The sequence below is a fragment of the Anomaloglossus baeobatrachus genome, chromosome 7, assembly GCF_048569485.1.
Source record: "Anomaloglossus baeobatrachus isolate aAnoBae1 chromosome 7, aAnoBae1.hap1, whole genome shotgun sequence".
NCBI lineage: Eukaryota > Metazoa > Chordata > Amphibia > Anura > Aromobatidae > Anomaloglossus > Anomaloglossus baeobatrachus.
Window position 1 is genome coordinate 269,305,397 of NC_134359.1, and position 13,097 is coordinate 269,318,493.

Genomic DNA, 13,097 nt, shown 5'->3' on the forward strand with positions numbered 1-13,097 from the left:
ATAATATTTTACTGATAAAACAATGATTTTTTTTTTTTTTAAATGGCATAACACAGCCCAGTAAGTGAGACATTACTGGAATCAGGGTCTCTGCCTCTACATCATGGTGCTCTCTTGTTACATAGCAAAAGCCAGCTGACAGATTTAAAGAGTTCGGAGCGAGAAGGAAAAGATATTCATGTGAATATACACTGTTTCATTGAAAATAAGACCTACCCCGTAATAAGCCCTAGCATGAATTTTCAGGATTTTTTAAGTATGTACAAAATATAAGCCCTACTCCCCAAAAAGCCCTTATTACCGTTAATAAAAAAGTCAATTTAAAGTGTCCAGTTAAGTGAAAAAGTGAAAAATAAGCCCTAGCATGATTTTTCGAGATTTTTTAAGTATGTACAAAATATAAGCTCTACTCCCAAAAATAAGCCCTAATTACGCTTTCTAAAAAACGAAATTTACAGTGTCCAGGAAGCTATATATGTAAAAAAAAAATAAGACATCCCCTGAAAATAAGACCAAGCATGATTTTTCACAATTTTTTGAGTATGTTCAAAATATAAACCCTACTCCAAACATACAGCAATTCAAAATGAACAGCCGGCTGTACACAAAAAAAATTAAAATCAGCCATCTCTTGAAAATAAGACCTAACACATCTTTTGGAGCAACGATTATAAGACCCTGTCTTATTTTTGGGGAAATATGGCAGCATAGCGACCTATAGGTGGCAGTAGAGAGATAGTTTGAAAAACAGCTCATTAGAGTGCATTGCCTGCCTCTTTGTGGTCTCCACCATGACAAACTGTAGGGCCATTAATCCCAAGAGGAGACAGCGCATGACTTTATGTTAGTTCTACCTGGACGGATTTCCGTTGCAACCTTTTGATAATCCATTGTGTGTGTTTTTCGGCATGTAGGCAGCCTATCAATTCACCAGGAAAAGGGTGCCTCATGAATATTAATCGGATGTCATGAGCATTACTTATAAAGTGCACCAGTGATGCTCCTCTTTTGATTGCAGCCAATTATGGCAATTTGCACTTGTTATATGTAATCTGCTTCACATATCAACTGGCGCTCTAGGTAGAGAGGAATCTATGTGAACCCTTAACCCTTTCAGCGAGCCTCAAACTCGGCGGCAGAGGCGGCGGCTCCCACCCCGGCACCCAGCTTAATGTGATGCTGCTGTCGCTAAATTTATTTATGCAACCCTCTCCACTTGATAAGACAGCTGTTGGAAAACATGGATCTAAATTTAGGAGAACGACTGTGAGTGATAAGAATTCACACTGATGGCGGAAGGAAAACAGAAACCTGCTTCTATCACTTCTCCAGGGTGGGAAAAATCGCAATCGTATCCTTAAATCCCCCCCCACCCCATACCAGTATATGGGACCCTTCAGTATACAGACCCCCGATGTCCTCCATCACCAGATATAACATGTCTGCAACTAATATCTGTATATAACGACAGCTCCTGATAATTATACACTGAGGTCTTGTCCTTCTCCTGCGCCAGGGAATGATTGCTGGACACTTCTCTTCAAAATGAGGTTCTTCAGCAGCCACAATGTATAGTAAACAGTTCTGTGCCACCGGAGAATAGGCAATACACACCTCAGCTGCTGCAGAACCTCATAATACACTTCAGCTGCATCAGAACCTCCTTATAATACACCTCAGCTGTTCAGAACCTCCTTATAATTCACCTCAGCTGCAGCAGAACATTATGATATACACTCCAGCTTCTACAGAACCTCATAATAAACACCAAAGCTGCTGCGGTACCTCATTATATACACCTCAGCTGCTGCAGAATTTCATAATACATTCATCAACTGCTCCAGAACCTCACCATATACACCTTAGATGCTGCAGAAAATCATAATACACATCTCAGCTGCTGCAGAACCTCATCATAATACATCTCAGCTGCAGCAGAACATCATAATATACACTGCAGTTTCTGCAGAACCTCATAATAAACACCTAAGCTGCTGTTGTAGGACTCCATGATACTCACCTCAGCTGTTGCAGAACCCCTAGTACTCACCTCAGATGCTGCAGGACCCCATAATACTTTCCTCAACTGCTGGAGAACCCCATAATACTCATCTCAGCTGCTACAGGACCCCATAATATCCACCTCAGCTGCTGAAGGATCCTATAATACTCACCTCAGGTGCTGCAGAACCCCATAATACCCACCTCAGCTGCTGCAGGACCCCATAATACTCACATCAGCTGCTGCAGGACCGCATAATACTCACCTCAGATGCTGCAGAACCCCATAATACCCACCTCAGGTGCTGCAGGACCCCATAATACTCACATCAGCTGCTGCAGGGCCACATAATACTCAACTCAGATGCTGCAGAACCCCATAATACCCACCTCAGGTGCTGCAGAACCCCATAATACCCACCTCAGGTGCTACAGGACCCCATAATACCCACCTCTGGTGCTGCAGAACCCCATAATACCCACCTCAGGTGCTGCAGAACCCCATAATGCTCACCTCAGGTGCTGCAGAACCCCATAATGCTCACCTCAGGTGCTGCAGAACCCCATAATACCAACCTCAGGTGCTGCAGGACCCCATAATACCCACCTCAGGTGCTGCAGGACCCCATAATACCCACCTCAGGTGCTGCAGAACCCCATAATACCCACCTCATATGTTGCAAGACCCCATAATGCTCACCTCAGGTGTTGCAGAACCCCATAATACCCACCTCAGGTGCTGCAGGACCCCATAATACCCACCTCAGGTGCTGCAGAACCCCATAATACCCACCTCAGATGTTGCAAGACCCCATAATGCTCACCTCAGGTGCTGCAGAACCCCATAATACCCACCTCAGGTGCTGCAGGACCCCATAATACCCACCTCAGGTGCTGCAGGACCCCATAATACCCACCTCAGGTGCTGCAGGACCCCATAATACCCACCTCAGGTGCTGCAGAACCCCATAATACTCACCTCAGATGTTGCAAGACCCCATAATGCTCACCTCAGGTGCTGCAGAACCCCATAATACCCACCTCAGGTGCTGCAGGACCCCATAATACCCACCTCAGGTGCTGCAGAACCCCATAATACCCACCTCAGGTGCTGCAGAACCCCATAATACTCACCTCAGATGTTGCAAGACCCCATAATGCTCACCTCAGGTGCTGCAGGACCCCATAATACACACCTCAGCTGATGCAAAATGCATAATGGAAACCTTTGCTCCTGCAGTATATCATGATACACCTCAGCTACAGTAGAACATCATAGTACACACCTCAGCTGCTGCAGAACCTCATCTTGCACCCCTCAGCTGCTGCAGAACATCATAAAACACATCTCAGCTGCTACAGAACCTCATCACACATCAGTTGCTGCAGAACATGATAATACACACCTGCTCTCTTGCAAAACATCATATTGTGCAGCTTAGCTGTAAAAGAGTAAATTTCCACATTTTGCTCATTTTAACCTAACCGTGAGTTTCCCTTTAGAGGGGATCGTCCGCGAGGGGCTTATAGAAGGGGTGAAGGGGCTAATGAAGCCGCACAAGTGAAGGTAATTACAATGTGGAAGTCCTATTATTAATGAATGATCCCTAATTAGCGACAATGTAATATATAAGGATGGATTTTCTGCTTTTTGTCCATCTCGGATACTTTGCATTGCACCATAGATTGGCCGCAGCGCCGGCGCTTCGGTTTGGAAATCCGGGACCAAAAATGTGCTGAGCTCAGGGTCGGATCGGAAACCTCTCCACATTTCTCTCTTACTGTTCTCTGTCAGAAATGCACTTACTATAACAATCCCCGGAATTCACTGGAGGACATCCCCGGCTACCTGCGCTTAGATGGGTGGATATTACTGACGCTCGTGGTGGAGCAGGAGCTCCCTGATGAGCAGTAAATCTTCACTGGAATCACTTTTTTTTTTTTTTGCGATTGTATTACCGAGGAATAAATGCTGAATAAAGGGTTTTGCTTCCACTGTAATCATTACATTGTATGGAGCCATAAACTCATTTGTTACTTGTGGCTTTAATTGGAATTGCTTCAACCATTAGAGGACAATGAGAACTTACCAAGGGCCGGGAATAAATCGTAGACCCCAGTGAGAATATACCAAGGACTGGGAATAAAACATAGACCCCAGTGAGAACATACAAAGGACCGGGAATAAAACATAGACCCCAGTGAGAACATACAAAGGACCGGGAATAAAAAAGTAGACCCCAGTGAGAACATACAAAGGACCGGGAATAAAAAAGTAGACCCCAGTGAGAAGTTACCAAGGGCAGGGAATAAAACTTAGACCCAAGTGATAATTTACCAAGTGCCGGGAATAAAACATAGACCTCAGTGAGAACTTACCAAGAGCCAAAAATAAAACGTAGACCCCCAGTGAGAACTTACCAAGGATTTGAAATAAAATGTAGACCTCAGTGAGAACCTACCAAGGGACAGAAATAAAACGTAGACCCAAGTGAGAACTTACCAAGGACTGGGAATAAAATGTAGACCCCAGTGAAAACTTACCAAGGACTGGGAATAAAACGTAGACCCAAGTGAAAACTTACAAAGGGCCAGAAATAAAACGTAGACCCCAGTGAGAACTTACCAAGGGCCGGGAATAAAACGTAGACCCAGTGAGAACTTACCAAGGGCCGGGAATAAAACGTAGACCAAGTGAGAACTTGCCAAGGGCTGAGAATAAAACGTAGACCCCAGTGAGAACTTACCAAGACTGGGAATAAAACGTAGACCCCAGTGAAAACTTACCAAGAGCCGAGAATAAAACGTAGACCCCAGTGAGAACTTACCAAGGGCCGGGAATAAAACGTAGACCCAGTGAGAACTTACCAAGGGCCGGGAATAAAACGTAGACCAAGTGAGAACTTGCCAAGGGCTGAGAATAAAACGTAGACCCCAGTGAGAACTTACCAAGACTGGGAATAAAACGTAGACCCCAGTGAGACCTTGCCAAGGACTGGGAATAAAATGTTGACCCCAGTGAAAATATATCAAGGGCCGGGAATAAAACATAGACCCCAGTGAGAACTTACCAAGGGTCAGGAATAAAATGTAGACCCCAGTGAGAACTTACCAAGGGCTGGTAATAAAATGTAGACCCCAGTGAGAACTTACCAAGAGCTGGGAATAAAATGTAGACCCCAGTGAGAACTTACTAAGGACTGGGAATAAAACGTAGACCCTAGTGAGAACTAACCAAGGGCTGGGAATAAAACGGAGACCCTAGTGAGAACTAACCAAGGACCAAGAATAAAATATAGAACCCAGTGAGAAAATAAAAAGGACCGAGAATAAAACGTAAACCCCAGTGAAAACTTACCAAGGGCTGGGAATAAAACGTTGACCCCAGTGAGAACTTACCAAGCCCAGGGAAAAAAATGTAGACCCTGAACAAAAGGGGACATCAACAGTGGAAACTTTATTTTTTCAGGTTATAAGCCCCCCCCCCTCCCTCCTCATTCTGTAAGAATCAGTCTCCCACTGATGTTGGGGAACCTGGTAGTAAGTATTAAAGGGGCCCTCCTACTAATGATATTCAACATCTATCCTTGGGTGGTGATAAGTTATGGTCGTTGTCGAAGGTCTATCTGTTGGGTCCTCACTGATCGAAACAATAAGTGACTTAAAGTCCACTTAACTTGTGGCTGACAGGAGGACACCCATCAAAATTCTCCCAAAGTCCCATGTGTGAATAGAGGGGAACAGTGTATGGTTGACCACTTCTCTACTGACTTTTATGGGAGGTAGAGAGCATCTGTCTGTTCCACGGGAGTGCATGGAGCAGCAACCAAAATGTGATCCCCTGCTCCATTCACACAAAGGACTTTAATGCTCTTTTTTTCAGGATCAGTTGGGGTCTAAGCTACAGACCACTGGTCCTTTGTTGTCTGCCTTACAAAATGCAGATGTTCATAGTAATATCTACATCACTTGAAAAGGAAGATATTTAATAATGCCTGACCAGGGGTAACTACTGTATGTTGAAAATGGGAAAGGAATTTAATACTTTCGTTCTGAAGGCCTCCATGACAGTCCTTACATGACTGTCAGCCGATCGTTCAGCCGACAGCCAACTCAGCCAACTCTCATATACACAGGGGCAGTTGTTCGGCCGAGCGTTTCAGTTTTTCTCTAGTAGGGAGCTGCTATCAGGCATTTGTACCGGTGGCTTCTCTCATGGATAATACTATGATCGACAGTCTGAAATTGGACATGCTTGATAATCATCTCCACCCAAGATCAGTTGGCCGGCAACCTGTCGATATCGGCAAGTTAAGCAAACCACTGGTGGACACAGAGAGAAGAGAGTCCTTGTGAAAGAACAGTATATGGGCCCTTTAAAGTCAACTATTTCATTAATTGATATTGACAAGTGAAGCAAACCACTGGTGGACACAGCCAGAAGAGGACCCCTGTGAAAGAACAGTAAATGGGTCCATTAAAGTCAAGTATCTCATCCATCGGTACCGTAAAGTTAAGTGTGAGCATTAGTCTAATGTGCATGGTGGCCTTTAGCCTGAAGTTGCAGACCTCTCGTGAGAAAAGCTAAAGAGCAATTGTCCAACTCACAACACTTCTAATTCCATGGTGTTATCATATGGACGCTGGATGACTTACTATCCCATTCCAATGCCATTACTCAGGCTTCATTTATATACTACAGTCGGACAAACACTTTTTGACTTCTATAAAGTTAAAAGTTCTAATGATATTTCATTTTTCGGATCATCTCCATTTTGCAGACTTGATTACTTCACTTGATGACCTCTTCCAGTCATTGAGACATCTATCTACTCTGGGTTTCTTGGGGGGTGAACTTTGGTCCAATACCTAACCATGTATTGGACCAAAGTTAAGCCCCCCAAGTAACCCAGAGTAGATAGAGGTCTCAATGACTGGAGAGTGCCATCAAGTCTTAAGCGGGCTTTACACGCTGCGACATCGCTAATGCGGAGTCGTTGGGGTCACGGAATTTGTGACGCACATCCGGCCGCATTAGCGATGCCGTTGCGTCTGACACCGATAAACGATTTTGCATCGTTGCAAAAACGTGCAAAATCGCTAATCGGCGACATGGGGGTCCATACTCAAATCTCGTTACTGCAGCAGTAACGAGGTTGTTCCTCGTTCCTGCGGCAGCACACATCGCTGCGTGTGACGCCGCAGGAACGAGGAAGCTCCCCTTACCTGCCTCCCGGCCGCTATGAGGAAGGAAGGAGGTGGGCGGGATGTTACGTCCCGCTGAGCTCCGCCCCTCCGATGCTATTGGGCGGCGGTTCACTGACGTCGCTGTGACGCCGCACGGACCGCCCCCTTACAAAGGAGGCAGTTCGCCCGTCACAGCGACGTCGCCGGACAGGTATGTATGTGTGACGGCTGTTGTGCGACACGGGCAGCGATTTGCCCGTGTCGCGCAACAGATGGGGGCGGGTACCCACACTAGCGATATCGGGACCGATATCGCAGTGTGTAAAGTAGCCTTAAATCTATAATATAGTCCTCAATTATTCCACAGAATGTACCATACTAGTCTCATCAAATGGGGCAGAGGAACCTTCATTGTTGAGGTCAAGGTCTACTATCGCATCCCCAATATTTATGACTTTTGTGAGGCATTGGATTAAGGAATTTCAGATGATCTATTGTAAAGCATCCCAATAGGTGCTAAGTGCTTGGCTCTACAAAATACAATTCCCAGATAGTCACAGGATACATTTTGGTCATGAATGAGGCAATCGTTCTACTAATTTGAAGTCTACAAGAAGTCGTACACTTGGGGAAAGCCTATGTATCTGTCACAGGTGTGTTACAGGTGACAGAAAGTCATGTGGTTTCTGGCCATAGAAGGTCACAGCATTTGGCTGCATAGAATGCTCCCTGACTTTCCATTGTTCCTGCTGTCAGCATTAATTTTTATAGGTAGCTTCCCTGTTGGGTTCATCTCTGTTCCTTTGGATTCAGCAGACGCTCGACTTCCACCCAACTGCTGATCATCAGTATTTCCTTGCTGTTTAAATACCGTTTCCTTCCTTGGACTGGTGCTGGTGATATTTTTCAGTTACTTCAAGCCTAGGCTGCAAGCAGGTGGCTTGTACTTCTCGGGGGTATCGTTGATGAAAACTCTACCCAACATCTACCTTAGTGATCTAATGATAAGTACTTCATGCATTTTCCCTATGTGTGTCCCCCTTGTGTCATATATAGTTGTTTAGTGGGGCTGAAGAAGAGCTCATCCCACCCGTTCCCAGCACTAGAGATAGCTAGGGTCAGGTATCCGGCTCGGTGCATAGGTGAAGAATCTATCTAGGATGGTGAGGGACCCCAGGGACCAGAAGTAGGTTCGGCAAGGGGTCACCATCTTCCCTTTCCCTAGACACATGGTTTCCCTACCCTTTTTCTGTGCACTTGATACTTCCCCGTACCTATTGTGACAGAATTGGTGCCGTCAATCACTACTATTCCTGTATTCCTGACTGTATTTTGGTTTATAGAAAGAACATAACAGAAAAAGAAAATGTTATTATCTATCATCAGCCATAGCCCAAGAAATCGGAACATTGAAATAGTCAGTCCAGGACCCCAAAGCTCCATACACAAGACCATATACCGGTAGCGGCTCTGTCCTAAGTTATACGGAATCGTGATGCAGCAATGCTGTACACCTATACGCCTTTCAATTTAATATTTTCTTTTGGATGCATGTAGACAAAAAAGTGCAATATTGCTAATGATAATATGATGCCGTAAGGGAGCGCAATACAGCATCATATGACGTACCCATAGAGCCATACCGGCGGCCTGTAAACAGCTCGGCGCTGGCAGTGTGCAGCAGCCCTCAGCCTTGGTACATGATCTCTTAATGTAATTGCCGACTCCACAAGTGTTTTGTATCATTGGATGAGAACGATTGATAGCACTAATGAAATTGCACTAACCTTAAAGTTCAGCAATCAGGAAAGCTTAATAAAGCCCATACAAGCTCTGCGTGACTGCCACTTATCTCCACCCAGGTAAATGAGGTTTTTGCATACTAAATATATTACTATAATGATATTACTTTCACTGAAATGAGAATCAGTTGCTTTGCAAACTTTCCTCTGTCGTCCTTAGCTTCAGGGGAGCCAAACATTCATTGTCCAATCCCCTCCTGGTCACTAAACCACCTCCTGCCACTGCCAACTCCAAAAATCTTCCAGAATCCATTTTTTCCTCAACCCCAATTCTTCTAGAATGCTGGTGCCTGCCCTCATCATCCCCCACCTTGATTACTGCAATATTCTTCTCTGTAGTCTCCAGACTATGGCCGGCGTCACACAGTACGATCTATCGTGCACAAGCGATCGTACCCGCCCCCGTCGTTTGTGCGTCACGGGTAATTAGTTGCCCGTGGTGCACAAAGTCGTTTACCCCCGTCACACGCACTTACCTCCCGGACGACCTCGCTGTGGGCGGCGAACATCCTCTTCCTGAAGGGGAAGGGATGTTCAGCGTCACAGCGACGTCACACAGCGGCCGGCCAATAGAAGCGGAGGGGCGGAGATGAGCGGGGCGTAATATCCCGCCCACCTCCTTCCTACCGCATTGCCAGCGGGACGCAGGTAATCTGTGTTCGTCGTTCCCGGGGTGTCACACGGAGCGATGTGTGCTGCCACGGGAGCGACGAATAACCGGCGCACAGAAGGAGAACCGACATTTTGAAAATGAACGACGTGTCAACGAGCAACGATAAGGTGAGTATTTTTGCTCGATCACAGTCGTTCAGAGGTGCTACATGCTACGATATGTCTAACAATGCCGGATGTGCGTCACTAGCGACGTGACCCCGAACAACATATCGTCCGATATATCGTACCGTGTGACGCCGGCATAACACTCTTTCACGTCTCCAATCCCCTCCTCATCACTAAATCAGACAGCGGGTACGGTTTTGGTAATCAAAGTACAAGAGGGAGGAGACATTTCATATAGTTTTAGGTACAAATTTCAAGGGAGTGTTCAGAATAGCCATCAACCTGATAACCACCAGACAAGCTCTCACCACCTCCTGCTGCCGTAAACTCTAAAAAACTTTCAGAATCTGTCCTTTCCACAACCCTGAATCTACTAAAATACTAGTACATGCCATCATCCTCCCCCACTTTGATTATTGCAACATTCTCCTCTATAGCCTCCCGACAAACTCTTGCATCTCTACATTCCATCTTTAACTCTGCTGCCCCATTAATCCACCTCTCTTCTCATTACTCCTCTGGCAATCCCTTCAATGTCTTCCAATTCCCCAGCGAATAAAGTTTAAGCTAACAAAGCTGCCCATAAGACATCTCCTCCATATATCTCCCACCTAATCTCCAGATACCTCCATGTCCATTCCACACAAGATCTCCATCTCTCTTCAGTTGTTGGATCTTCCTCATCCAAGTGCCTCCAAATGTTTTTCCCCAGCCTCCCCCATCCTTAAGAATTTCATGCCTTAACAAATGTGATTGCCACCCAAATGTGGAAGCCATCTTCTCCATATATCTCCAAACTAATCTCCCAATAACTTCCCGCATGTAATGTCCATTCCTCACAAGTTTTCCATCTCTCTTCGGCTGTTGGACCTTCCTCACCCAAGTGCCTCCAAGTTTTCTCCCCATCCTCAAGAATTATGTGTCCCAACAAATGTGATTGTCTCCCAAATGTGGAAGCCATCTCCTCCATATAGCTCCAAACTAATCTCCCGATAATTTCCACCATGTAATGTCCATTCCTCCCAAGTTCTCCTCTTTTTGGCTTTTGGACCTTCCTCATCCAAGTGCCTCCAAGTTTTCTTCCCATCCTCAAGAATTATGTGCCCAAACAAATGTGATTGCTTCCCAAATGTGGAAGCCATCTCCTCCATATATCTCCAAACTAATCTCCGCATAACTTCCAGCATGCAATTTTCATTCCTCACAAGTTCTCCTTCTCTCTTAGGGTGTTGTACCTTCCTCACCCAAGTGCCTTCAAGTGTTTTCCCTAACCACCCCTCTGTAATTTCGTAACCCAACAAATGTGATTGTCTCCTAACTTTGGAACCTTCAGCTGTAAACTGGAAACTTCAGGAAAGTCTACAGCCTACAATCAATGACCCTGCTACGACTTCACCACCACTGGAGCTGCTTCAACCCCAACCTATTGTCTCTTTTCCCATTACTCTGGAGATTGGAAGCCCAAGAGGGTACGACCTACTCCTCCGACTGTACCAGTTCGTCAGTATGTAACCTTTCTCTCATATACAGCATCATATATATATATATATATATATATATATATATATATATATATATACTGTATATAGTGAGAATTGAGTGTATTGATCCAGGCACTACCTACGATCACCTTATGAAGTCAAGAAGATTATTCCTTCTGAACCTTTCCTTGGAAGTAAATGTAGGAAGGCGTAATCCAATGTATATACCGTATGACACTGTATAGGTAAATAGTATCACACAATATTCCATGTCATCCATATGCACCATATCGAAAAAAAAATATGCCTCACTTTATAATTTTTTGCCAAAATTCCTCTACTGCATTATTTTCTACAAGAAGGAAAAGTATATCATCAACCAAAGGTATGACCACCAAACGAAAGCCGAAAAGTCACTCTTTCTGCATTCTTCGGGCAAATAAAACCTTATGAACATGTTTTCTTACGCCTCGTGGTGCTTTCCATTGTATACAGCAAATATAAGGTTTAACATGATGGGAACAGACCCCTGTCCCGCTTTTCGGTCTCCAAAAAGTTAACGTGATGGGTAGTTTTATACTGTGTATAGTCGGGATAGTTTATCATTCCTGACGTACCCAACCGGGAAGACCAGATGAGCTTTTCTAGAAAATGAAACTGGAACATAAAGGGTTAACCATTCCAGCCATAACGTACCACAAGTCACTAGAACGCTTGCTTTATATACCTCCTGACAAAAACACATAAAGCTCCTCGGGGCTTCACCGGCCGCTCCTGAAAGTGTATCACTATGTGTAAACTTGGTCATTGATAAATCAGGGATGGAAATACAATTTGTAAGTTATAAAAAGGAAAAGCTTTGGAATTACAAAGTATCCAGTATGGGATCAGAGAGGAGCCCCTCATGGGTTCCCAAAAATCCTACATCATATTAATATAGTGTTATACTGGAGGAATGGGATAATGGAAGGAAAGGGAAACATAGAGAGAAAGGTCTATGCAGAATACTGCAGACATACTGACCCAATATACAGTACTATATACTGTACACAGTGTATATACCTCAGTAACTGCAATGGTTTAGTGTATACAGCGAACATACTGTATACAGTGTATATACCTCGGCCACTGCAATGGTTTACTATATATATATATATATATATATATATATATATACAGTGCCTACAAGTAGTATTCAACCCCCTGCAGGTTTAGCAGGTTTACACATTCGGAATTAACTTGGCACTGTGACATTTGGACGGTAGATCAGCCTGGAAGTGTGAAATGCACTGCAGCAAAAAATAATGTTAGTTCTTTTTTTAAATTGTGAAAAGTTTATTCAGAGGGTCATTTATTATTCAACCCCTCAAACCACAAGAATTCTGTTTGGTTCCCCTAAAGTATTAAGAAGTATTTCAGGCACAAAGAACAATGAGCTTCACATGTTTGGATTAATTATCTCTTTTTCCAGCCTTTTCTGACTAATTAAGACCCTCCCCAAACTTGTGAACAGCACTCATACTTGGTCAATGTGGGAAAGACAAAGGAGCATTCCAAGGCCATCAGAGACAAGATCGTGGAGGGTCACAAGGCTGGCAAGGGGTACAAAACCCTTTCCAAGGAGTTGGGCCTACCTGTCTCCACTGTTGGGAGCATCATCCGGAAGTGGAAGGTTTATGGAACTACTGTTAGCCTTCCACGGCCTGGACAGCCTTTGAAAGTTTCCACCCGCTGCCAAGGCCAGGCTTGTCCGAAGAGTCAAGGCTAACCCAAGGACAACAAGGAAGGAGCTCCGGGAAGATCTCATGGCAGTGGGGACATTGGTTTCAGTCAATACCATAAGTAA

The 13,097-nt window shown here is 44.6% G+C and overlaps 1 protein-coding gene across 1 annotated transcript in view; it reads right to left on the minus strand.

The window, feature by feature from the left end:
* Positions 1-13,097, minus strand: part of LOC142245428 (uncharacterized) — a 306,367-nt gene that overhangs the window by 284,569 nt on the left and 8,701 nt on the right. The gene's annotated exons all lie outside the window — the stretch shown is intronic.